The 27,622-nt window shown below is 31.0% G+C and overlaps 1 long non-coding RNA gene across 1 annotated transcript; it reads right to left on the bottom strand.

The window, feature by feature from the left end:
* Positions 1 to 547: 547 nt before the first annotated feature.
* LOC113392690 (uncharacterized) lies at positions 548 to 27,622 on the bottom strand. Its single transcript, XR_003368417.2, has 3 exons — positions 27,359 to 27,622; positions 19,380 to 19,505; positions 548 to 658 (listed from the first exon to the last, which is right to left on the bottom strand). It is a non-coding gene; the product is annotated as an uncharacterized LOC113392690 (long non-coding RNA).

The raw sequence follows: 27,622 nt of genomic DNA, 5'->3' as shown, positions 1-27,622 counted from the left end.
TAATATAATTTACATTCAGTACTGTAACATACGGTTACTTAGCACGGTTCCATTACATAAAATATATACCGTAACATTGTAATATTACGTGGAAACATTACACACAATATTCATTAAATGTCGGCACTGCACGAAACGAAATCATAATATAATAACATGGACAATGACGTGCTCACAATATTAATTTGATTAATAATTTCAACCGACTACAGGCACCATTTTAGGCTTGGTTTTTAACTGACATTTTACTTTATACGCTGGGTACCTACATTTTTTTTTCTATTGTTTTGCATTTAATTTGTAGGAATAACTATTATTCTAAAATTATAAAGAGTTATCTTTTGTTAACTTATTTCTTGGATTCTCTGGATTGACTCTAAAACTAATTCGGTTCAAAAAGGAAAATTACAATAAAGATCAGCACATATTCTACTATTAGAAAATCTAATTAGTTTAATGAAACGTGTGTTATTTATAGTAGTGTTGCTTATAATAAACAGGTCAGTATTACCATGTCGGTTTTATTGTTAAACAAAGTTACCTATGAGACTATGTCGGCTGGCTCCGAGGCTGGGCGCGGGCGGCGAGCCGGCAGGACGCAGCGCGCCGAGCGCGCCGCCGCCGTCGCCGCCGCCCAGTGGACCGCCCTCCAGCGCGCCTGCAACATCAAACTACATTATAATAACCTGCTAGAAGTCTTCCATATATAAACAATATAAAAAATAAAACATCAATGTAGGCAATATTCTCATCCTAGCTAGCCTACTATGTACAAGATGTATTTGTTTATGATGTTTGTGTTTGAATACGTTATGATATTCATTTTAACACCAGAGTTATATGTTTACTCTAGTTGTTGCAAATCATTATTTACTATACCAATCAAATGTCACATCAATGGCATAAAGAGAGGAATCAGTATTTATCCAAACACCAGCTAAACAACGGCAATAAGTATGTTGGTATATTTTGTCACCTGATTACAGACTGTGATAATAATTTTGTGATAATAATTTTATTTGAGCCAATTTGTATAATGTTTGATTTACAAAAACTTACGAAAAAATGTGAATGTTCGAAATCATTTCGAAAGCAACTTGAAGAAGCAAAAAGAAAAATTGTATAGCGCAGAGATAGCAAGAATCAGTGAAAATTCGAATGCTTTGAAAACCAATTCCAGTTCTGAAACACCAATAATATAGACTTGTATCTCCTGCACTGCGTCTGTTGTTCATTTCCTGCAAACCATTTCGGCCGATGCGAATACATATATGAAATATGTCAAGTAACACGTTCAGCCTTAAATTTAGAATTTAGATTAAACAATAATATCATAACTAATAAACAATTATGGAAAAAAACATAACATGTTATCAAATATTTATAAAGACAATACTCAAAGACATTATTTTGTTTTATGGGCATGTTTAACTGTACCTAATGAAAAAATGACAAGATCAAATAACCTGTCATTCATTAATAACTACAATCCTAAAAGCATTTTAAATTCGCCTTTCTTATTATTTGGTAGAAAATTTATTAAGTATAACAAATAAGTCACGTCGAATTGCTTAATTTTTTTTTTTTTTTGATAAATCACAATAAATATACAAAACACAATAAATCCTTATTGCAGTTACTTTTAAATTTTTTTGATAAATAAGTTATAAAAAATAAAATAATAACAATCTTTTATTTTTTACTAATTTGTAATGCTTATTAGAATTATGAAAATTCAATTAATTTATTCAAATTAAAATTATAAACAAAACTGAAACTTGTCATGAACTATTTTGATTATGACAATAGTTAAATAAATACTATCTGTCATATACAAAATAGACATAACATTAAACGTTAACAAAGTGTTTTGATATTTACGTAAGTAAATAGTAACGTGAGTTGCTAATTGCCACATTAGCTTCAATAATTTTGATAACAATTGGGTAATTTATTGAAACGGTTTATTATTTGCGCATTCAATTAAAAGTTATTTGCTCATGCAAACTAATTTTAACATTTTGACGTGAAACATAAAAACTTCTAATCCAATTAAATTAAATTTAGTTTTGGTTCCTGTTCCGTAAATTAAACAGCATTCTATTGTCCAGATACTACAGACAGATTGGTTATTATGATTACATGTTATATAAACATGTGCGATGGCGCTTTTGTTACTCATTCACGCCGAAACTGGCGAACCTATTAAAACAAGATTGAATAATTAGGTGCAATATTACCTGTAGGATATATTCTTTTTTTTTTAATTTGTCTATATTATCTATGCTAATATTATAACTTCGAATGGAGCTGTCGATTTGTTGCTCTTTCATGGCCAAACTACAGATCGATTTTGATGAAATTTGGTATTAAGCAAAAATTAACTCAAAGGAAGGACATAGGCTTTTTATGCCTAATAACTGACAAACAAAAAGCGAGCAAAACCGCGGGCGACAACCAGTATAAAACGTTCAACAAAGAAAGCGAGTGATAAACAAATGTTTTACGAAATCTTTGAGTTATTAATTTAGCTTGTAAGTAGATATTCTTCCATTCCTCGAACAAACAATGTACTTTTCAAAATATAAACATAATCTCTAGTAAGCATTAGTCTCAACCTTGTAAGTGATACACAATTAAATTACATATAAATAAGGAAAGAAAAAAATCCATGCAGCACAAATACAAATTTTTAATACAAATTATTTCGTAATATCAGAATTACCTTCAAAATTAACAATTCTCACCTCGCACTTCATAACAGCTGACGATAAAAATAGAACAGGAAATTGATTGGCCCTTTCAGTTTCCAATAAACCGGTGATAAGGGTTCAGGATATAACGGACACTAGAAAAGATACCTCAGAATGGAGAGAAGAAAAGAAGTGTCGACGAACGAATGTATTTTAGTATATACCTGTTTCATATAATACACTACGATACTGACAATGAATAGGAAAATACCTATTTGGACATCCTTATTTATTGTAAAAAGTTTTGGAGCCCATTCCCCCAAACTGCTCCAATGCGCGCTGGTGAATAAACATGTGAAATCTTCGGTTAATATTCTCGAGTTCGATTGTTTATTAGTTTGAACCTATTTGTTTGAAGGGTCAGTGAGATAATTAAAAGTAAATTTCGTAAAACGTTTCTTTGTGCAAGTAATGAAAGTTATAAATAAATGTACGTATTATTTTTTGTAATACATAATCAACTTGTGAACAGTACTGCTTCATGCTAATTCCTGCGACTCTGGTCTGTCCACTTTAAATTTCTCGAGGAGACATTCAGTTCATTTATTTTAAATTATATTTCAAAATTTGCACTTAATTAATAATAAAAAGGACTCGCTGCGCTTCGTAAAGCCTGGCTGGCTAGTATACAATTGAATTTGTAGGTTGAAACAACCAACAAGTAACTGAGACTGTTTATAATGGAAGTTAAGCTTAACATGTTTGATACTATTTCCAATATAATCCTTGTTCTGATTTAGAAACTGTTATATGGGTTGAACGACGCGCAAGGGAGACATCGTCTTACTCTATACCTTGTAATGTCTACAACGATCGTCACAATTATAAGGATCCATTATGGAAACCTATAGTACCGTAAATTATATAGTTATGTTAGTTTACAAGGCCTTACTGGGAAATGTTATATATCTCTTGTGAAAGAGATATTAACTATGTTATAAGTGTTAATCATACAAATATTTAAAAACAGTTAATCCTCATCACATAAATTCGATACAAAAACTAACGAAATAATTCAATTAAAAGAAATAATCGAATGTATTACTTTATGTTTGTATAACATCTTAAAACAGACTAATACAAAAAAAGGACTTGACAATAAAAAACAAAAAAAAACATTTTTTTTATTAAAAGGCTTTTATCAGCTTAACAAATACATTTAAGCATAAAACTGGAACCCTTTTTATTTTAAGAGAATAATAACAAACTTTAGTTCTATATTCAAGGATAAGGATTATGCTATAAATGCCACTCAGGTATTACAACATATATTTAAATATGTCATATAACAGTATAGTACTGACATTCTTATGAAACACATTTGTTCGTACATTAAAAGAAAGATAAAACTTAAATTAAACGTTAAAGTTTTATTTAAATCACGCCCAAAGAAGCTGCACTTCAAAATGATTGTAACAAAGACTCATAAACTTAAAGCTCGTAGCGATTTTCGGCCAAAACAAAGTTAAGAGAAAGCAGATTTTGTAAATTGCCGCTAAGCCTGCGAGATAACCTCATCCAAAGAAGTACGAGTACAGTGGACAAAATATTGGAGGCTTGTTACCTAAAGACCACTCTTTTGTTTTATGACGCATGTTAAGTGAATTTATGACTGTAATTTTTCCAGTATACTTCATTGTTGCTTCTATATGCGCAAAGTTTATTACATAACAGCCATAATGTCTTTTGAGTACTGCAGTGTATGGTTGTGATTGCGGTTTTAAAGCTGAATAATATTATACGAATGTTTAAAATAACTTATATCCTTATTAATATAAAAAAATGTCTCCTACTGCAATTAAAAAATGTATATGTATTTTTTTTAAATAAAATCATTAAAACGTAATTACCAATAGTTTAAATACTTTACATAAAAGATATTTTTCTTTTTTTTTCAGAATCGCAGTCTTGAAATTCTAGCGAACTAATATAATTTAAGAAGACAAATTATTGATGAAACTTAATACAAATCAATTTACACAAATTTACCGATGGAATGAGTAAGAGATGAAGTGTTTATAAATAATTATTTTCATAAATGACAATTAAAATAACGTTAAATAAATATTTACACGTAAGTCGAGGTCTCGAGGGAGGATATTGGTTTTCTTGTAAATCCTAGATAGAAATAAATCTAGAATCGCGCTGCCGGGAGAAAAAAGGAAATCTTTAAATCAATTAACTAGAACGGCTTCTAGAGTTGTAAATAAAATTGAAACTTAACGTTGTAAACAAGAAATCTTCCAGGTACTCTATTTCTTAATTTACTTTGACTTGTATTAAGAAAACATGCTTTTTTTAATCAACAAACCTTATTGGTTTGTGTTTATTAAACACTCACACACTTTTACCTAACATTAAATTAACATCTCTAAAATAATTTTAATTACATAGATTATTTACTAAAGTTCCAACTAAAACGTCTTACAAATAGAATTATTAAGTGAGTTTTAACAAAATAATGCAATATCACAGAATTGCATAAGAAGCAAATTTATAGAGACGTCCGCGCTCAACTCTATCAGAACTTTACATCTTCCTAACTTGGCTCGAAATATAATGACAGCAACGTTAAATTTTTAGGCACTTTTCCAACTTTTAAAGCCACGAGAATACCTAACTCGGTTAAAATTAGTCCATCGATCAAATAATAGCTATCAGATTAATTTTAATATAAAAATCATTAATCTTTTATTTTGGAATTAATCGTTTAACGCAGATTTTTTGTTGGCGTTTTTTGGTTGCTGGCGTTGTAAGAAATATTAACCATTCCTTACATCACCAATGCGCTACCAACCTTGGGAACTAAGATGTTACGTCCCTTGTGCCTGTAGTTACACTGGCTCACTCACCCTTCAAACCGGAACATAACAATACTGAGTACTGCTGTTTGGCGGTAGAATATCTAATGAGTGGCTGGTACCTACCCAGACGGGCTTGCACAAAACCCTACCACCAAGTTAAACCAAACGACCAATAATTATACTATTGCCTTTGATTAAATATACTACAACATTAAATTCAACCAAAATATATTTTATTAAAGTATACTCTTGCAAGCACTTTTCTATTGTCATTTAGTAAAAATTCCGATTGAATTGAATGAAAAATTAACTAAAACAAACGGTGGAAAAATAATTGGTTACTTTGTGTCGTGTTTTTTAATAACACTTATTTATATCCGTTACTATATTTTACTTTTTTTATTTAGACGCATTCAGCAGTGTCTGGTGTAGCTTACACTCGTTCTTTCTTAAGCTCGTTTAAAAACGTCTTTATGTATTTTTATTGTAAATAAAATTCAAGTTTTCTCAGAAGTCACAACAAAAGAATCCGTTGTGTTGCATTTACTTAAAATTTTCCGTTGAAAGAGAAATACAATTTTCTAAGGGAGAGCCTTGAAGCGTTACGATCTGCAATGAAGCTTAGTGGGTGACTGAACTGTAGGTCAAAGTTCTCAACTCGATACTCAATCGCCTAGAAAAAGCTCTTGAAAACTGTTTAGACGATAAAAGAAAGAATAATAAAAAAAAACTTTAAAAAACTATACGAAGTGAATTGCAAAGTTATAGGACTTAGGATACTTACAGTATCCCTTCAACTTTTATTAAATTCATAACAAACAAGATCTATTTTATTTGAAGTAGATACTTATATGCAAAAACCTTAGATATGTCAATAAGAATTTAAATTGTACTCTCCTATATTCGAATTTAATTACAATAAATGTTTCCTTCATCATGTCAGCTCTACGCGTGATTAACATCACAATCATAGTTCTATAGAAACGAGTTCGATAAATTATAAACAGATTATTTAAAGAATTTTTCATCATGTCGGTAAATTCTTTAAACATATGTAACTAAGCACAATGCAGAAGTTCTTTAGGTATATTTTAATATTAGCATTTTTAAACTACTAAACTTAATCCATATATCGTATTTAAAGTTATATTTCAAGTTAAGAGCATAATTTCAATGTAAATCCCACAATGGTTATAGCTTTAGATAAAAGCCAAGTTAATATATATGTACTTTTTAAAAAACATCGGATAGCCTCGTACTGAGCGTCTACATAAGTATATTTTAAAATAGATCTTGAACTTAGTTATAAACTAACATAAATAGCAAAGTGATCTCTTCAGAACAAATTCGGATCGTAGTCTGGCTCGAAGCTATTTCAGTTTGGGGAACAATGCGATCGACATAAACCTTAAACTTGAACAGAAGCGTGGCATCGTCAGCGATTTTCAGTAAGAAGTGATTCGTTGGAAAGTTTTTATTCGAAACATTATTTAATAAATAAAATATATACATATATTATGCAAATTTTTATATTTTAATTCAACCTTTCATTTCAATTCAATTAACTTTTAAACATTTTTCAGTATCATACATAAATTACATAAATACATAATTACATAAATTCAATCAATATTATTTATTTCACTTAAAATGCCGAACTTAGATTAAGCATCATTTTGTTTTTTATATCACTTTCATAATTATAAATGAATTAATTAAATATGATAGTTATTTTAAAGTAAAATTCGAATAAATATTATACAGGCGGATGTTTATTTAATAAATTCCATAAATATAAGAAGTTATTCTATTTGAAAGTTTTCAATTTAAAGATAGGATCATTCCAAGATTCACTCGATACCTGTGGACTAGCTCAATATGGACTATATGTGTAAAGCAATCAAAACGATTCAAGTTTGATTGTTAAATATAATTATTATTTCAGCACTGAACATAAACATTAAATCATATTTTGATTCAAATGCTAAACAAGTGATTTTTCGAGTGTGCGTAGATGGTATTGTTACTCATATCAAAATATATTCAAAGGTCAAGGTATATTCATATGTCGGTTGTCATAAAAACACAAACCACGTCATTAGGTTTTTGATAAGTTAGATTGACCAAAGAGGCAGATTGATATATTGTTACATAATAATGAGTTATAGGTTTTCGTATTAATAATTTATCGACTAATATATCCAGTACATTACAAAAACATAATCACATTGATTTCGAAAGTAGCCATCATTAAAATAGAAAGAAAACGGATGATTAGTGAATACAAAAGTAAAGTTTCCTGACTTCTGATCTGGCAGCGTGCCAGGAGCTGCTACAGGAAATAAGTTAATACCCATACACGGCGAAATAAAGCAGATAAGTGAAAAATTTTCCATTTTATCGAGTCATTACGTCGCCGGTGTTGGAGAAGTCTGCCCATCTGTCGATATTTTATGGCTGTCTATAATTAACTTGCTGTTAGCACATTCGAGGCGAACGTCCATCATGTCCGCCGTTATGGTATTGATTAAAATACAAATTACTGATGTAATACCTCACATCCTAACTAATATTATTCTTATTAATATATCCTATTAATATTATAAATGCAAAAGTAAGTTTGTTTATTTGTTACGCTTTGAAGTCTTTAGCTACTCATCCGATTTTCTTGAAATTTAGCATACAGTTCATCAAAGGTACAGAAAAAGACGAAGAGTACCTAACATTTAACCTAACCTAAGCCCCTCCTCGGGTGACGTCTAGACTATTTTTCGCAGTTTTATGATACTTGTAATTCGTCAATTATTTTATAAAGGATCTTTTTGATGATGATGATGACTACGATGAAAATAATATTAAAAATGCCTGTTTTTAAGAAATCACTAATATTCCTACTTTTCCTTCAGTCAGAGTGGACATAATAATTAAAGGTCAGGATTGAACCTGCGACTTTCCCATCGCTACCAGTATATCATATCATATCAAAATCAAAATATACTTTATTCGAGTAGGCTTTTACAAGCACTACTTTTTGAATCGTCATTTAACAAGCTACATTAAGTGAAGCTACCACCGGTTTGGAATGTAGATTCTACCGAGAAGAACCGGCAAGAAACTCAATAGATACTCATTTTCAACATTTAAAAACACAGTCATTTTAGTTAAATAGAATTATATATGTATGTAATATATCCTGCCTGGAAGTCAATAAGTATTAACTCCTCGCTTCATCTGTATAATCTTTTTTTCTCATCTGTATAATCTTGCATTGAATAATATGCCTTCTTTACTAATGCATTTTTTACAAATGATTTGAATCTATGAAACGGCAAAGTTAGAAATGTCTGCGGAATTTTATTATAGCAACGGATACCTTGTCTCAAGAAGGATTTATTGACTTAATATATGAATGGTCTATTAACACATTATTATATAATTTTTAATTATAAGTTTTTTTTTTTAATTTTCGCCTAACTAGGCGGACAGGCAAATAGGCCTAATGATGAGTGGTCACCACAAACTATAAACATTGGTGTCATAAAAATGTTTAATCATTTCTTACATAGCACAAACTAAGATGTTATGTCCCTTGTTCCTGGCCCACTAACCATTAGAACCGGAACAGGACAACACTAAGTATTGTTGCTTGGTAGAAAGTATGCTAATTGGGTGGTATCTACCCCGACGGGCTTGCACAAAGCCCAAGCACTACAATCAGAAGATTATAACTTACATTATAATTTACCGTGCATGCTGCTACACACACTTCACACACGTACACTTTGAAATTATCCGTAACATTCTTTCGTATTCTATTTAAAAAGAAGTTGAAACGCATTTATACAAAGGTAAAGAATTTGTTTGTTTAAACGTGTTATTAACACGTCAAAGGTCATGCGGTACAATTAAAAAAAATATATAACATCGTTCTATTTTCAGAAAGATTCATTATAGCATATCAATTGAATAATTTTATATATTAATGTACACATTTAATGATATTTAATTTGATTGTATTTGATTTTGACCCCCCTGGTCACGACTGCGTCACCGGGCGTGAGAAGATCTGAAATTCCAGCCAGATTGTGAGTTCACTTAAGAGCTCAGAATACGCACGTTCTAAGAGTGCCTCCTGTAAGGCCGCCCCTCGGCTTAGAACGTCGTCACCGTTAGGAGAGAGGACATAACGCGAGCTATGTATTACGCCGTCATACGCTTAAGCTTCTACGGGTCGTAATGAAGGGACCTCAATCTCGCCGGCGGGGTCGCCGTGTGTTATGTATGTTTCCTAACAAGTGTGTATTGTTTGTTGTTAGTTTATAGTCATTATCGTAAAGGACGTGCTTGGGACGCTTACAGGTCGGATGTAAAGATAATAAATGTAGATACACGTAATTAGATTGCATAATTATATCCGAGTTTTTTTTTTTCTTTTTAGCACTGTATTTTGGCTTATGTTAATCTGTAATTGTATATATCTTATTATTTATCTGTTATTTTTAAATTACAATGTCTTTTTTAATTTTAATATATTATTTTATCTGGGTATTGTTTCTCGTGATAAAGCGTTAAATAATAATAATAAAACTTGAATTATCAAATATTTTAAAATATTTTCATGATACTTGGCTTTAATATCTTAACTAATTAGAAGTAGTCCTTAAAATATTATGTGAAGTACACACACTTGACCTGTTTCCGCAACGTTCTGTTTGTGTTTAACCTTATTATAATAATCTCTAAAATATTTAAACAGTTTTGACACGTAAGACACATTTTAATATACAAATATAAATTCACGAGTTCAAGCTTGCTATATAACAAAGTTCATCAATTTTTTTTCAGTGGTCGGTCGTGAATGTTCCACAGACAGACAGACAGAGCTACTTTCGCATTTATAATATGAGATATAGATAAGGCAATTCAATACGTCAGAAAATTTACACATAACGTTCGTTTATTTGACCTTGAACTTTCACATCAGAAACAGAACTTATAAGAGCAGTACTCTAAGGTTCACTGGCTATGATCTCTTTTTGAAATAAGTCCGCTTTTATACACGTATAACTTCAATTAGAATTGAATAGGATTTTTAATGATCTATTTTTCATGTTATGTGTACAATAAAGAGAATAAAATTAAAACTAGTATAGGATAGACTGGCAAATGGTTAATTTGGCACTAAGAGACCAGCCCATAGACATTGGCAGTTTAAGAAATACCGTCCCTTATATTGTCAATAGGCCACCAACTAATCAAACACCAACCTTGAGAACTAACATATTATTTCTTTAGGCTCACACATCCTTCGAACCAAAACGCAACAACATTGAGTATTATTATTTATGGATAATAAATATATAAAAGAATAAACAAACAGACAAATCATACATTACCGTTTCAGCTCCACGCGTAACCATCACAATCACAATTCTATAGAAAAGAACCGATAAGCCTGTATATTTATTACCCTACCAATTTAAATATTTCTTTTTTATATACAAATTTGAACATTATATACATCATTTGCATCATTTACACCGTCTTAACTATTAACCGTGTAAATAGAATACCAACTAACTTCTGAGCTCAGATAAAAGGAAGAATAAAGTTGGTGTTCACTGGCGGTTTACGTCATCTCCAGGGAATCTCATTAAAGCCTGTTCAAGTTTCTATCTATCGCGACATAGGAACGTATATTCAGTACTCATCGAAATCGTCGAAGGCGCCTTTTTGCGCCGGAACTGACTCTGATTTATATTGGATCTGATTATTGGCATTTCCCTGTTTTCAATTCAAATATTCTTTTGGCTTTCGGTGACAGCATAAGATTATTTAAATATCTGATTTCTTTCAATATTTTTGAAATTAAATTCAACGAAATTGATCAGATGCTCCTTTACGGATACATCTGTTAATAACTTGATATATATTGACTAATGGAATGCCTACATTATGTTCAATAATTAATCATATTAAAAAAAAACGAAAACTGACCGTTACGAAGTGCGTTTGAAAATTTCCAAGCAAATCTTCGTCTAAATAATCAATTAAATACCTCATTTTTTATTAACGTATTAAGTGGAATACATTTGCCGATTCCATACATTGGTGTCAGACAGCGAATTGTATGAAATAAAAATAAACAATTCAATATGGAAACGAAGCGAAATTCGGAAATATTGTGCAATTTATTTAGTAACATATCGATAGCCACAACAAATAGGGATCGTCAAGTTATTGATGGGTACAAAGCGAAACATCCAGCGGCGTGACGCGTGTGTGTTCTAAGCGGTAAAACGAACCGAGTCGATAAGGGCCACTTTGATTTTGGAATATATATTAATATGCTGACCTCCCCTTCCCGTCTATTATTTAGAAGGACTTGACATCCCAATATAAATAGCCAGTAGCTTTGATAAAATAAAAAATATATATTTGGAAATACATAGGTTCTTAAACAACGCTTTGTTTAAATAAAAATATAACCAAAATATATCCATCGACGTAACTACTATATAATGCCTACTCTATTTTTTTAATTTATTTTCGGTGCGCATGACAATGACTCCTTTTTAATCAATTATGTCAATTGTGTTAAAAGTTTCGTAATTAAATTATGAAATACGACTTGCGAGCTACCTTTTGTACGTTCAGCCCTAGATACCTTCACTTACTCGCTCAGTCCAGAAACTTTCAACTCAATCAGATGAATAGTTGAGGTACGTATACGACAGTAACAAATTAATATTCACTTGATATCTTATATTTAATTACATTAAAAGAGAGAAACAATTTTATTATTAGTTTTGATCAATCGATTTAAATAATTTTAAGAAAAGTATAAATACTTCTAGAAAAGAAATAAAAATTGGTGTTGCCAGCGTAAAAAAAATACAATATACCTATTAATTAATTAATACCAAATAGAATTTAGATTTAAATGCGCTGAATACGTCATACTTGATATATTTTGTACGGTTTTATAAGTGATAAAATAAGTCCCAAACCAAGGCGTATAATTTAATAGCAGACTAGTAAGTGGTACCCGCTCGCAATCATATTATCCCGCTAGCATTAAGCGGATATAACCACTCGAAGCACCTATGACTATTAACCTCCGGTCGGATTATTTTATAAACACATCCATATTAAATTCAAACCAATTACGGTGGACTTATAGTTTGTAGCTTACGTATACGGATTTAAGTTGATAATGTAACATCAGAGCAGTTTAGATTATTATACAATTCCTATACATTTATATTTAGATTATTAAACGACATAAAAAAAGAAATAGGTTCCAAATTTGAATAATTGTAGTAGTTGTATTCGAATATTAGTATGTTAAGATTTTAATAAAACTATTAGTTAAAAAAACATATTAAAGAAAACACAAAATAATTTACTGTACAGATAATGTAGTTTTTACAACCGGCCAGGAACTCAGTAGTTACCGTCACAAATCATATTATCAAGTATTAATTTAAAGCAAAAATACGTATATTCGATATTTAAGTAATATCGCATTCTTATTTCGAGAAATTATAGCCCACTTTGGGTTAAAGAAGTTTTACTCGCGAAGCTGATAAGTGAAGTTTGGTGAAACATAAAAAGTTTTATTGACCAGTCTTGTTCCGTTTCGAATTCACATGTTTCCTGTCAATGGTTTAAGGTTAGAACTCCTAAACTAAACTTTTCTTGTTAGAGATCCGATTTAGCTTTTTTGCTTTTACTTATTTTTAAATAAAGTTCAAGTATTATAACATTTAACCAGATTGCATTTATCGATTTCGTTAATTCAACACAGATCACATTTTCTTTTTTTTTATGATATCCTATATATGATATTCCTTACATCACCAACCTTGGGAACTAAGATGTTACGTCCCTTGTTCCTGTAGTTACACTGGCTCACTCACTCTTCAAACCGGAACACAACAATACTGAGTACTGCTGTTTGGCGGTAGAATATCTGATGAGTGGGTGGTACCTACCTAGGCGGCTTGCACAAAGCCCTACCAACAAGTGAACACAATACATTGTTGCAATATCTCTAATATAACAAAAAATATATCAAATATATATCATGCGCTTATTTCATTTAATTAAAAAGTCATAATTGAATTGCCGAAAAATAGTAACTACTGAATTTCTTGAAGGATTTTTTTAAATAAAATAGGAAGACAGTCTGGCAATTAGATATACTTGCAAAAGACATTGGCTCTGTAAGAAGTATGAACAATCTCTTATATCGCTAGTGTGCTACTAATCTAGGAACTAAGATTCTATTTCCTTTGTACCTGTAGTTACATAATCTGTGTTCATGTTCGTATGGTAACTTGAACACAAAAAAAAAATATGTATTGCTTTTTAGCAATAGAATATTTGATGAGTGGAAGGAACCAAAATAATCGAGCTTGCACAAAGCCCTACCATTTTTAATTTTATAAATAAACCATTGGCTCATAGTAACATATATATATTCAACATAACTGAAATGGTAAAAGGTAACAATTGCTACGTCCCGTAGATATATGTAATATCTGCACGAGAAGCGCATCATCTCACAAGGCCTATTCCTATTTTATGAGGGGAGTGTTGGTACTCCTGGAGGCTAAGGTCGTAAACAAGTGTAGTTTACGAGGGCCGGTATGTGCTTTACGTATCCTCGCCGTGAACCCAAGTGATGCATTTTGGACATTATCAAAGCCCGCTCATAATAAATTCAGTTTGAGACAGCCGAGGAAAACTGGAGGATGTAAATTAAGTTGATTTTAGAGTTTACTCGCTTGTATTAAGGACAGTATGTTTACATATATATGTACGTTTAACGAGAGACGCAGCTGCGTGTTGAAATTCTCTTGTGCAGAGATTGTCCAAAATGTCTTACAAGGTTAAGCTTCTGCGAAAAATTTAATAACATATTATATTTCAAATATTAATATGATTATATATTATTATTAATATTTCCAATTTTAACTAAATATAATCGTTTATAAAAAATATAAGTATCGAAAACCCATTTAAAATAGAACTAACTTTGTGCAAATACTAAGTATCCATAAAATACAACAAAATAACATAAGTCGTTATTGCGCACTAATGATTATGCAAGAAGTAAGATTAACTAAATAAAAAACAAAAGAAATTTACTATACACAGTAATAAGGAAAAAGCTCTTGATATATAAACATGACATGGTACAGTAGCGGTACAAAAATATACATAGCAAATAGACTATAAAAGTACCGTAGACATAAGAAGGTAAGGTAACCCAATACCTTACTAAAGCATATGTAAATAACAATTTAACCGGTACCTGTCACGTGTGTACATTTCTACGTTACAGCAGCCGCATATTGGAAGTTGTGTATTTACATTAGGAATACGAATCGAATAAAGTTCATATTCGAAAAGAAAATAAAACGAACTCTGTTGACATTTGTCGCAATGTCATGAGTGGATAGGAAATTGAAAAATGAATTCATTGGATCAATTTAATTTTGCATACTACGATTTGAAAATGGAATCCTGTATTTAGTAAGTTAGCTTTTATCAGTGAAACGGTATTCCCCTTAGGTTTGTTTTATAATTTAAATAAACAGTTGTTAATTGGTATCGTAGCAATTTTTTATTTTTTTATTTACAAACATGAATGTCGTTAACATTCATGTTTGTAAAGCATTGTGTTTCATACAATGCATAATGATGTCAAAAATAGGCGAGTAAATGCTTTGTGTTAGTCTTAGAACAAATTATTCAAAGATCATATTTTTCCGACAAAGCATATATTTCCAGAAGCCGATATAGGCCAGAGGCTAGAACTCGTGAATCTTAATCGAATATTGCGCATTCAAATCCTGGCAAATGCATTTACAGTAATAAGTTTTCATGTGCTTAATTTGTGTTTATAAATCATCTCGAGTTTAGCAAAAACATACGTATTTCTTTAATAAAGCTATTTACTCTTATTATAAAATTATAAACAAATACAATAAAACTATACATTATTTTCAAAATAATATACAAAATATTATAAATATCACTAACATTGTTAAAAGTAAACAATGACAGTGACGAACCACTGAAATTAACCTAAATAAAATATTGCCACCTCTAATCCTCAACAAACAAATGGAAAACACAGTTTTAATTACATCCTACTTGACCGTGGATCAACAGAAGGAACTCGTGTTCCGCGAAATTACTGCAGTGGATATACATTTTTAAAACAAAAACACAACATCGGAACAAAGGAACTTCCCGTGTTAATTTAATTCCATTTTCCTTTTTTTTTACTTGGCTACCTGGGCTCATGGTTAGTACATAGCATATACTTCGAAAAAAATAATCATAAATAACTAGTTAGCGGACGACGATGACGTCAGTGTATTAGGAAAGTTTTATAATGATCGGTTGAGCAGTTAATTCGTGACAGCGCAGCGTAACAAGCAAAGTCACTTTTGTATTTAAAATACTAATTAGGATATGATCAAGGAAACACACACATCTATTTTTATAATAAGTTACAAATCCCAATTTAATTGAATGAATTGAGTTTTGAATTTGAATTTATATTCCTAAAGAATTCTAAGATCTATATATGTTTCTGTCAGTTATATCCTATCTAAACATGAACTGAAAGCACTTGAATCTTTTTTTTTATTTAATAGGTAGGTGGACAGCCAAATTTGCCACTTAATGGTAATCACCACTGCCCTTAGATATTGGCGATGTAAGAAATATTAACCAATATTAAGGTTAGAAAATTGAGAACTAAGACATAATGTGCTTTGTGCCTGCGAGTCAATGTAACTAACCTAACATTGCCTTACTCACCCATTACACGAAACACAAAAATACTAAATATTGCTGTTTAGCTAATGTGTGGGTGGTACCCATTCAAGCGCACTTGCACAAAACCTTACCACCAATTAGACACTACTGCTGACTTGGGAAGCTATGATAATTATTCATATACTTGGTCTTTTACAAAACATTTTAACAATGCACTAGGCGCAAATTAGATCATTTTTTTCTTATATTATCTGTTTATGAACAACGAGCAGCTGTGTCGACTTGGCAAAGTTCAAATAATCTTGGAAATATCATTTTCAATTACTCCCTGCGTATAACTTTATTTCCTGTTACACCACAGCACACGGACAGAAATAAAATATTAGCATTTTTAGCTTTGTATTGATATTACGACGGATAAAAATAATTTCATATAATATGATTATACACGACCAAGTAACAGAGTTAAAATATTACTACTAGCCCTTCGTTGTGTTCATACGTGAGAGATAAGTAATAGCGAAAATATTTATACGATAGATACATGATATTTCTTTGCATTTTTCTTAGAAGTCAGACGAGTAGATGGACTACTTTATATTAGACGGCCACTGGGAATATAACAAGTATTATTTGATATTATTTACATTGCTAAGATGTTGCCTAGTTTAGGAAGTGAAATTGTACACTAATAAAAGTTAGGTCGCGATCATAAAAATGATCGAGACGTGTATTTTTTAATTTGAATACTCCATAACGCTTAACACTCGCATTTATTTTCTATCCCACAAATTTGTTGTTACGCTTATGTTGCATAAAGACCTCTTACAATTATAAAATCTAAAACTAATTATAAAAAACTAAAACTCTTATATCTGTCTTATGTCTGTCTGTTACTATCTGTAGCTATTTTTTAAAGAATACATCAAACGATTATGGCACTTTTTACACAAAATTTTGATTAGAATTTCATAAGAAATCATTTTTTTTAAATTGATTGTTTCAATTAATAGCCACTTATAAAGTTAATTAACTAATTATTATTCACGCTATAAAATGTAGCACGACCATATCTGCAAGTATACAAATTTAAATACGTTTACTGTGATAATTATATTTACTCTCAGAGAATGTGCAAATAAATACCATTACATTAGGGGAAAGTTTTGTCGAGTGGTCACACACGGTCCTCAACAAACATATGTACGGACGTCCTGTTGTGCACAGCGTAGCCCTTTTAACAAAATAACCTGAAAATCTCTCATTTTCTTGCGCCTTGCTCGCTGCCTTTACTTATTCATGCATGCAATTCAGTAGAGATTACACAGTCGGTTGCTATGCAGACTTTCTGCGAATGTATATGGATTAATGGGGTTTAAAGGATTTTTATTTAATAATATTCGGCTGAAGCTATACAATTTTATAAGTATAATAATTACAATGAGAACTCATAACGCCATTAAGCTATTTTTAATTTGAGTATATGCATTGCCAGTTGTTTTAAAGTTATATAACTATAATTGAATTATTTTTTAATTACAACTTATAATTCAAATTGTATTTAATACATATAATCGAAATATATTGAAATGAATATGTATATGTAATTGATTAAGCTCCATCCAGATATATATCATTATATAATACCATAATCACAAACACAATACTAAAAATTAAAATTTTTATATAAGAAAATTACCATAAAAAGAAAGGCCTCTCAAGGGATGATAAAAAAATATATCTCCATGTCTAAAGTCAACGCGAAGTGGTGAGCTCAGCGCGTACTGAGATAACGAGTTCTATATCGAATGTGATATAACTTCGACAGTTCCCTAGTGAAAGGAGGTTAACTTTTTGTATAATATCACTGTTTTAAGTTGCACACAGCATACACGTGGGACGGTTCAAAACTTTTTAGGACAGGCAATTTCGCTAGCCCGTCAGCCCACGCCTAATTAGATGGTAGGGCCATTTCATTAAAGGTGTAATAAGCGACCGAGGTCTGTACCGAAAGACTTAGAAGGAAACTCAATGCATAAATGATTAAAACAGTACAATACTTTTAATAAGCTGAATTAAGTCTCTCTAGAGTGAATAAGATCGTTTTAATTTTAGTTACAATTTCAACCTTGTACGTGATGCATCATATATTAACTTTATAGTCTCATTTTGACGATGAATTGTTTTTAATAAAACTCTAAAGACTGATGTGCTAGAGTCGTGTAGCAAAAAATGTTTTTTAGTTAATTCAATGCAATGAAGGATTATTACTCAATGGAAAATTCTTATATATTAAAGCACTCAAAATGGCTAAAAATTAGTTTCCATTTCTGTACGACAGTTAATTGTTTTATGAGGATAACTTGATTTTAATTAGGTAGGCTGAATTCGCAATCTCCAAAACATAAGGATGTCTATACTGTGTTTTAAAATTTTTGAATTTTATAAATCTCATAAAAAAGTTATTGCTCTCAGTTTACTCTCCTAAACTTTCACGACAAATCTCAAACACTTGTACAGATAAATATCAAGATTAATTTATACTTTCAAAGTTAAGCTGAACGTTAAAAGTTAATGGAGTTTATTTATCAAGAACGAGAGATCTTATTGTTAAAAATACGAATTACATAAGTACAGAAACGGCACAAGATATCTAATCGGACTTTGTAAGTATTAGAAGTTGATAAACTGCGTGTTGATCTTAGATGTCTAAGTTTGTTGTATTCAGTATAAGTTTTTATCAAGTTTCATCACGACTATATTCTGTTTGTATGTGCAATTTATAAAAAGAAGTCAAATAAGAAATTGTGAGCTCGAAGTTTTTCAAATCACTGAATTATTTAACTTGGACGATTGCGCTGGTGCAGATAAACCACAAAACCTTTGTGTTTAAATTACGGCCAGAATTAAGCTAAGGCTCATTGAGTAAAGAAAACTTTAATGCATTTTCATAACCGATATTTCATTTTTTATTATAATTTAATTATTAAGTTGTACGTTTTAAATTAGTACATAAACATACCCGTGAATGTGGCGCTCGTGGTGCGATCGGCTAGGTCGGGGCGGGCCGGCGCGCCGCCGCCCGCATGCTATCAGCTGGCCGGCGCGGCCATCTTGCCCTCGCGCGCCTCCTCTCACCGCCCTGCGCCTGCGCAACAATGCCGCTTCAGTATTCAATATCAAGCGTATCAAAGTACTGAATTAAATTGGAACTTTACATTATATTATAAGTGAATCATTAGCAAGTTAAACAAAATCCCGACTACTATGTATTAAAATATTTCGTTGTTTTACTACAAAACTACTTAAAAAACTAGTTCTGAATTAGATTTCTTGTGTCGTAACTTGCCGTTGATACTTCTTCAAATCTATCAATTAATTATTTGTTAAAATTAACTGACGAGTAATTGAGGCATTCAATAAATATGTAGGAATAGAATGTAAGTAAAAATGCCTACAGTTTGTGACTAAACCACATAGAAAATAATTAAGAGAATAAATTAAAACGAATAATACTTTTCTTTCTTATAACTAATCATTATTTAACAAATAATTTATACGAATTATAAAATCAAATACTTCTTTGTGTGTAATAAGCAACTACGATATTGTTTTGTTTTTTTTTTCATATTGCCCATACCTACATTATTTACTAAATATACCTACGATTTTTTTTAAATAGCTTTCCGATTTGTGTTCGAGTGTGTTCACGTGATCTTATGACATGGAGATAAATTTTGACGCATTTCAATTTATAAAAATAAATAAAATAATACACCGAATTTAGTTTTACAAAAAAAAATATACATATATATATCCGCCGGTCCGTTCCCCCTTTTCAGGTTTATTTAAAGCCCAGCGAAACGGGTAATAACTAGTATAAACATATTTGTCTGCGCAGTTTCCCATTATATAATGTTAACTGATAAATATTCATTCGATATATTTAAAAGAATCAGTTCAAACAACAAACTACAACTAACAATAATATACGCAATCATTGCTATACATAATACATCCTTAGTCGGTCAAGAAGAGGAGTGCACTCCCAGCTATATAAATCCACGCTCTTAGACAAGTAGCAAGGCGCAACGATCGATACTTATTTATTATTAGGATGTCTCTGTTCACAATATATGGCAGACTCTTTATAATTTATACAAACATAGAGTTTGCGACGAGTTTTCTTAGCTGCGCCGTACAGTCGGGTACTCTCCAAGTTACTTTTATTATATTATTTTAACAATTGAAGTACCGACTTAAATGGCATCGACATTCGTTTTTTAATATAGAAATTGTATAGGTTTTTTAACTCATTATATATATATCTTAATTTAATAAATGTCGGAAACAAAAATTCAATAATCCTGCGGTATGCTGTATGAGTTTTCATCATAAGATAAAATGTTAACGAGGTAAATATTTTGCCACAACAGAGGCATGTACATTAAAAATATTTTAGCAATTCCGCTTCACGGACGGAGCCGAAACTGGCGGCCAAAAAGAGGTTATTCGTTGATACGTTATACGCATGAAAAATTTCGTTGACATTATTTTGATAAGTGTATGGCTCTTTTGTTACCAGTATCTTTTTTAAATAAACATATTGTATTTTGAAATAAAAAACTGAGCTGTTATTTATATGACAAAGAGTTATTCCGAATAAAAGCTACGTACGCTAAAGTTCTAACAAATATATTTAATTAAAAGTTAGTATTTAATTTTGTCTTTGAATTACATTTATAAAACTGAAGTGAATAAATTATACGATTAACGATATAAATTAGTTTTAATATTTAATAATGGATAATTCTATTATTGCCAATACTATAATATTTTTTTTATTATTAGATATATAATCGTATATTACTACTTTGACTATAATAAAAGAGCGCATAATCGATCTTAAAAATGAAATAGATACTGCTGTGTAGCTCAATTTCTTTCGTATATTTTATGACGTCTTTCTAACGCCTGCCCTGGCATTTATATCCGAGACTAGATATTTTTTATGAATCATTCGAAGCAACGATCTATAAAACGTTTTTAATATATAAAGTATTATTTAAATTTAAAAATCGAATAAAAAATATACAAAAAAAAAATTGTTACAAGTTAATATTCAAAATGTTATTACATAGAATATTTTAGCGTGGTTATTGTGAGCATCTTTTGGCATATCTAAAATTCGCCGAAGTTGGTTGAAAGATAATAAATCGAGCAGTCGCAATTGAAATGTCAATCCACAAGTTACACGGCGAGCATCATGTGAGCATACCCGACAGAATAACGTAAGCGGCTGATGCCTCACTAACGTTTGAAATTCCCAACCTGTCGTCTGCCGCGTCACGGCAACACTCGCCATTTATTTGTACCTGCTTGTGACAACCACTCATTCCTGAAATGTTTTCGTTGTTCTGGCTTTCGAAAACGCAACGACAAATGTTCTAGCACAACTCACAAATCGCAATACAGAAAAGTTTATCGTATTTTTGTTATACGTCGTCGTATTGTACTATCGTTCTTGTTTATCTCTTTCAACTTTTATTCTCATCTACCTTGATCGGACGAGTATTGTAGGTTCAAAAGTATTTAACGTACAAGCTTGTTAAGTTTTAAATAATAAATACAATTTAAATTCGATATTTTAACCAATTTACTTTTTGAATTAATTGTTTTCTTTTACTATGAAAGTATGTATGATAAGATTTTAAGAACCTTTTGGTGTACTGAAAGAAAAATATTCAATACCAACTTTGCCGTGCTTTGAAAATAGTTTCGAGTCAGTTAATTTTAATTAAAAAAATCGTCATATTACTTTATTAATTAAACACATTTTGGGACAAAACATACACGTATTACTATTTCAAAGCTGATAGTACATAAACATACATAATCAATGGTAATTATTCATATCTATTGAACTTTGATTATCGCATCCCAAAGCGATAATCAAAATTCAATAGTTCAATATAAAATGGATATTGACTCTGTGCGAATCCAAGAGAAATTAGCAAATTCAGATAACGTCAATGGTTTACGTGAAATCTAATACATATGGCCTATTTTCTTATATTACTCACTCATATGCATATGAACTTATATTTCTTGGCAGTAATTAACGAGTCAGTGAGAAAGTACCCACAGAGTAAAGGTTATGTTATGTAGAATAAGCAGTATCTATGTAATCAATTATACCTTTTTATACTAAAGAAGCGCTACGTACGCAATCACAAATCAAACGCTGCGAAATAAATCATAAAACGTTGGAAAGTAGTTAAACAGTTCCTTATTCTACACTAATACCAATATTCCATTGATATAACTAGCTTATGGCAGACCGGTGAGCACACTCACTGTTGCTAAAAGCTTTCCTACATCGCCTTAACTAGCTATAGTTAAACTAGTTCTATGAATACGGTAACATTTATTTTGGTCTGTTTAAATGTCTGCATAGTTTTGTTTCTATTAGAACAGTAATAATTATTTCGAAACATATTTAGTTCGGATGTTTAAAATTAACATCATCAACATTTATACATCGAATTATAATAAATCTTAAATACTAACAATATTAAAGGAATAAAACATACTGGGGAGAATTTAGAAAACACTGACAAAATGTCAATGTCTGTAATTATAAACCCGTATAAATATACCTACCTAAACGTAAAGCATCATTACTTTTCAGACACAACTATTTTAGCGAAATAAAAACGATTCTATACTTAATAACATAACATAATAATAACAAGATTATATTGATGATAAAAAGCGTAGAGCTAATGCTTGTTGACTTCCAGGCAGGAGACATGACATACTTATATAATTGTATTTAACTAACATGACTGTATTTTTAGATGTTGAAAAAGAGTAACTACTGAGTTTCTTGCCGATTCTTCTCGGTAGAATCTACATTCCTAACCGGTGGTAGCTTTACTTTAAATAGTTTGTTAAATGACGATTCAAAGGTGCTTGTAAAAGCCTACTTGAATAAAGTACATTTTGATTTTGATTTTTGAATTAGAAGATAATCCCAGACAAACACATCATAATAAAAATAAATGTTATTTTTATTAACTCGCAAATACTACCGTAACATTTTTAACAAATAAATATTAGGTAATGAGAAATAATAGGAAAATATAGTATGCTCAAAGCGACAAGAAGAAAAAGATGTAACGGAAAGTAAGAATTATATTCTTATGCACCTTGTTAACCCATAAAAGAGGTCAGACGACTTAAACAAAGGCTTTTTGATGCCTTCAAGTACCCGACCATAGCACATTTACCCATCAAAAAAATCTAAAGAAAAACATAAACAATTAATTATTTTTAATACATTACTATTGTGTATATTATGTTTAAATGTAAAAAAATATGAGCTGTTAGTGATACGTGGTTTTTATAATATATCTAATTTTCTAATTAATTAACTAATTAATTAGAAAGAAACTATATATATTAAAGCGATCTTGACAAAGAGCACTAAAACAAAATATCGTTAGTCCGTTTATTTAAAAGGATTAAAAACACTCTTGTTGCTCTCAATTCTTGGTTTGAATTATCTTCCTAAATATTATCTTTAGAGCAATTTACTTTGCTCCAGGTTAATTAAAGCGTACACAGAGCACAGAGGTAAGTAACTCACCAACGCTATACTTGACTCGATTTGAATAACACTTAGTCACGGAAATGCTGTTTACATTAAGATACACACATAAAGATTAAATAAACATATTTCGTTAGGTAAACCAGCAGTATTATCATGGAAGCTAAAGCGGTGTGAGTGAGTGAACTACTGAAATCCTAATTATTGTTATTTTTTATATATAATAAGCAGATGGGCAAATGCCCCATCTGATAAGTGGTTACCACCGCCCATAGACAATGGTGGTGTAAGAAATATTAACCATTCCTTACATCGCCAATGCGCTACAAACCTTGAGAATTAAAATATTATGCAACTTGTGCCTATAGTTACACTGACTCACTCAGCTTTTGAACTGGAACACAACAATACTAAGTAATGCTGCTTGGCAGTAGAATATTTGATGAGTGGGTGGTACCTAACCAGACGGGCGTGCACGAAATCGATCTAATTTTGTTGAAAAAATACTAAATTGTTCATTGGTTCAGAATGATACAGCCATAAAGTTTCTCAAAGCAATTTAGGAAAACCTAACAGACCCCGTAATGAACTCATATTTTATCAAAAATTCCAAACGGACTCCTTTGTCAAATTTCGATTAAATTACACAAAAAAAATAATACAAAGTTTACTCAAATGACGTTCAACGAATAAGCAATCATTGTTTTCACATCGTTGCGTAGCGCCCTTCACACGATGGAGACCAAGCTGAGCGAGGCTAAGCAATTAAATACGGTATAAGGACGAAGCACAAGGTTGCACGCTAATACATAACTAGGCTGGCAAACGGTGATGCGTAAATATAGAAAATATGTTATATTTAACCATTATACAACATGTTTATAATTAGCTATGAGGCATTCTACGACAACTATAAAAAACGGTCTTCTGTGACAACAATTGTGATATATTTATTATATATTTACATTATAATAATGACTATAAAGTGAAAGCATCTCAGATAGATAAATTTCTTTATTTAATATCGGCTTATGCTTTTCTTGATTTTCTATCATCTTTCAACTTTTTCACTTCATAGTAAACAAGCTCACTGTAGCGTTATCGGCGAATGGCGTTCATTGTATTTAATACTACCCATAAAACGTTTTTACGGACTACCTAAAAAGGTTATATTTGCGAGTGACCGGTTATAAGGTCGTTTGATTATATTCATTCCTATAATCATTCCGTTGAACATAAGCCACTGACTGCTGACTTTGTGAATTATTTCTTTTATTGAACAGAGTATTCTATAAAGTAACCTTCACTTACACAAAATTTTGTATTGATTGTAAAAGGTAGTTTAGTGGCATAATAATATCAAAAACTATAATATTACTGGTTGTTTTATAAAACAAAAAAGTATTAATTTACATAAAATTCAAATTTATAAAACGCGCAAAGCGAATATAAAACCTATTCCAGTTAGTTTCATAAAACTGAGAACGTTACTTTGCAAAAAATTAACAACTGCTGTTTGAGAAATCTGAATGCAGAAAAACGACTTGGTCTTGTAACGTGCAGTGAAGAGTCGTAGGAAGTACACAAGCTTAGTTCATAACGACTCTTAATAAGAAGACATTTCGTAATATGCCTACTGCAGAGTTCTGTTTTGTTTCGTTTTAATTCTCTTAGTAACAATGTTTACAGCAAGAATCTTGTAAATGTGTTTGTTATAAATCATCAAAGATAAAAAAAGCTAATGCGATTAATAAATATTAATTCATGATAATTATTTTGTGCTCCAAATTTTTTATAATGGTTTACTTCATAACATTCATTACTAAAACTGCTTACAAGTAAACAAATACCCAAAAAATTTGGCCAGACTCATAACAATTAACTTAAAGCCATTTTTCACGGAGAGATCTGTTATTATTTACGATCTCTCCTCAGTGTGAAAAGAATGAAATTATAAATTGCCTACATTAAGGATAATATAAAAACACATTAACCTAAATTACTTAGTTTCATAACATCGTCGTGTCAAAATAAATTAATATTTCGCTTTAGAGAAAAATCTGTTTCGACTAATGAGAGAGATTACTGTAACTCTGCCAGGTTTCTCTTAAGTGGTTTGATGGATTTAAATTAATTACTCTTGTATTTTTATAACTATCGCTAACTACTTCTCTGTAGTAAAGTAACAACCTGCAAATGTTCTAATGCTGGGCCACCTTTCATTTTGAGGAGAAAGATTGGAGCTTATTCCACCACATTACTCCAAAGCGGGTTAGTGGATACACACGCAGTAGATATTCATCCGCCGCATGCAGATTTCCTTACGATGTTTTCATTCACCACCAAGCAAAAGATTAATTATATACATCACATCTTCTTTATAATTAAGATTTTATTTCATAAAATGTTTATTTTCTTTCTTTCATTTTCTTTAAAGTACAAATTTTTTTGCCAAACATTTTGAATTAATGCTCAAAATTAATAATATTTATACGGATAAGTAATAGAAACGAAATGCAGTATTAAAATGTATACATTACACCGATTAATTATCATTTGTTCATAATAATTATACCTTAAAATTGATAAAATCTGTATTTATACTAAGGTTGAAACTAAAATATATTCATATAAACTCAGCACTCGAGCCAACATATTCATTTCCAAATGATATATGTTTACCACAAAACCAATTTAACAAAGGACAATTAATGACTGCATTTTATATTATAATTATTTAAATAAACAATTAGCGATAAAAATACAAGTAACAAAATTGAATAAGAGATGCAAATATATATATGCAACATATTTTGTATTGTTCATAATAAAAGATTTAAAAAAAAGATTGTTTTATAACCAATCAGAATCGCCATACTTCACATGCAGATACAATAAACGCCAATATCAAAATAAATTCCTAAATTATTCACGATTTTGACGGTAAAATTGTACTTCTTTATTTTCGCTGTGCCTTATAACGTATATATTTTTTGTGGGCTACATTATAATTGCATCTTTACATAGAAAGATATACATTTTGCAATTTATTGATTTATACCGATTACGAATCTCTACTACCATGAAATAAACATTATACGTAAGGTATATTTTAATTACTTTTCCTAAAAAACAAATAAAGGAAGCGAGAAAACTAGTGATCGTTTTAATTTTGATCAAAGAACAACAGCGCACGTGCGCGTCTATATCCCCTCCGGGTGGAGGTTAAAATACAACGTCTATCTTTAAAGCTTAAGCTGTCACCATATTCGTAAGCCATTCATTTTATGCCTTACGCCATGGGATGCGCTGTTGACTTGCTGAAAATCGTTACCGGTATACAACTATTCCCATGCGGATACACTGACACATGCAACGCACCAACTTACACATAGATTCACGGTCGCGGCTTCTTTACATCGCGCCACAATCGCCGGTCCCGGTATCGGTTTCACTAAGTCGTGGACGACGAGCACATGCACTGCGCGCGTTATCAGTTACGTCTCGGGATCAACGACAGTATTCAAAGGACTCGGGTCACTTTTCTCCCGGGCTCCGAGGGCGTGTACGCGACGGTTCGCGGGTCAGGTGTCGCACGGTCTCGCGGTGCGGTGCGGTGCGGACTAGCGCTCGCACGGGCCAGCGCCGACACA

Source organism: Vanessa tameamea, chromosome 5, assembly GCF_037043105.1.
Source record: "Vanessa tameamea isolate UH-Manoa-2023 chromosome 5, ilVanTame1 primary haplotype, whole genome shotgun sequence".
Lineage (NCBI taxonomy): Eukaryota > Metazoa > Arthropoda > Insecta > Lepidoptera > Nymphalidae > Vanessa > Vanessa tameamea.
Note: the sequence above shows the minus strand (reverse complement) of the source record. Positions and strands in the feature narration are given on the sequence as shown.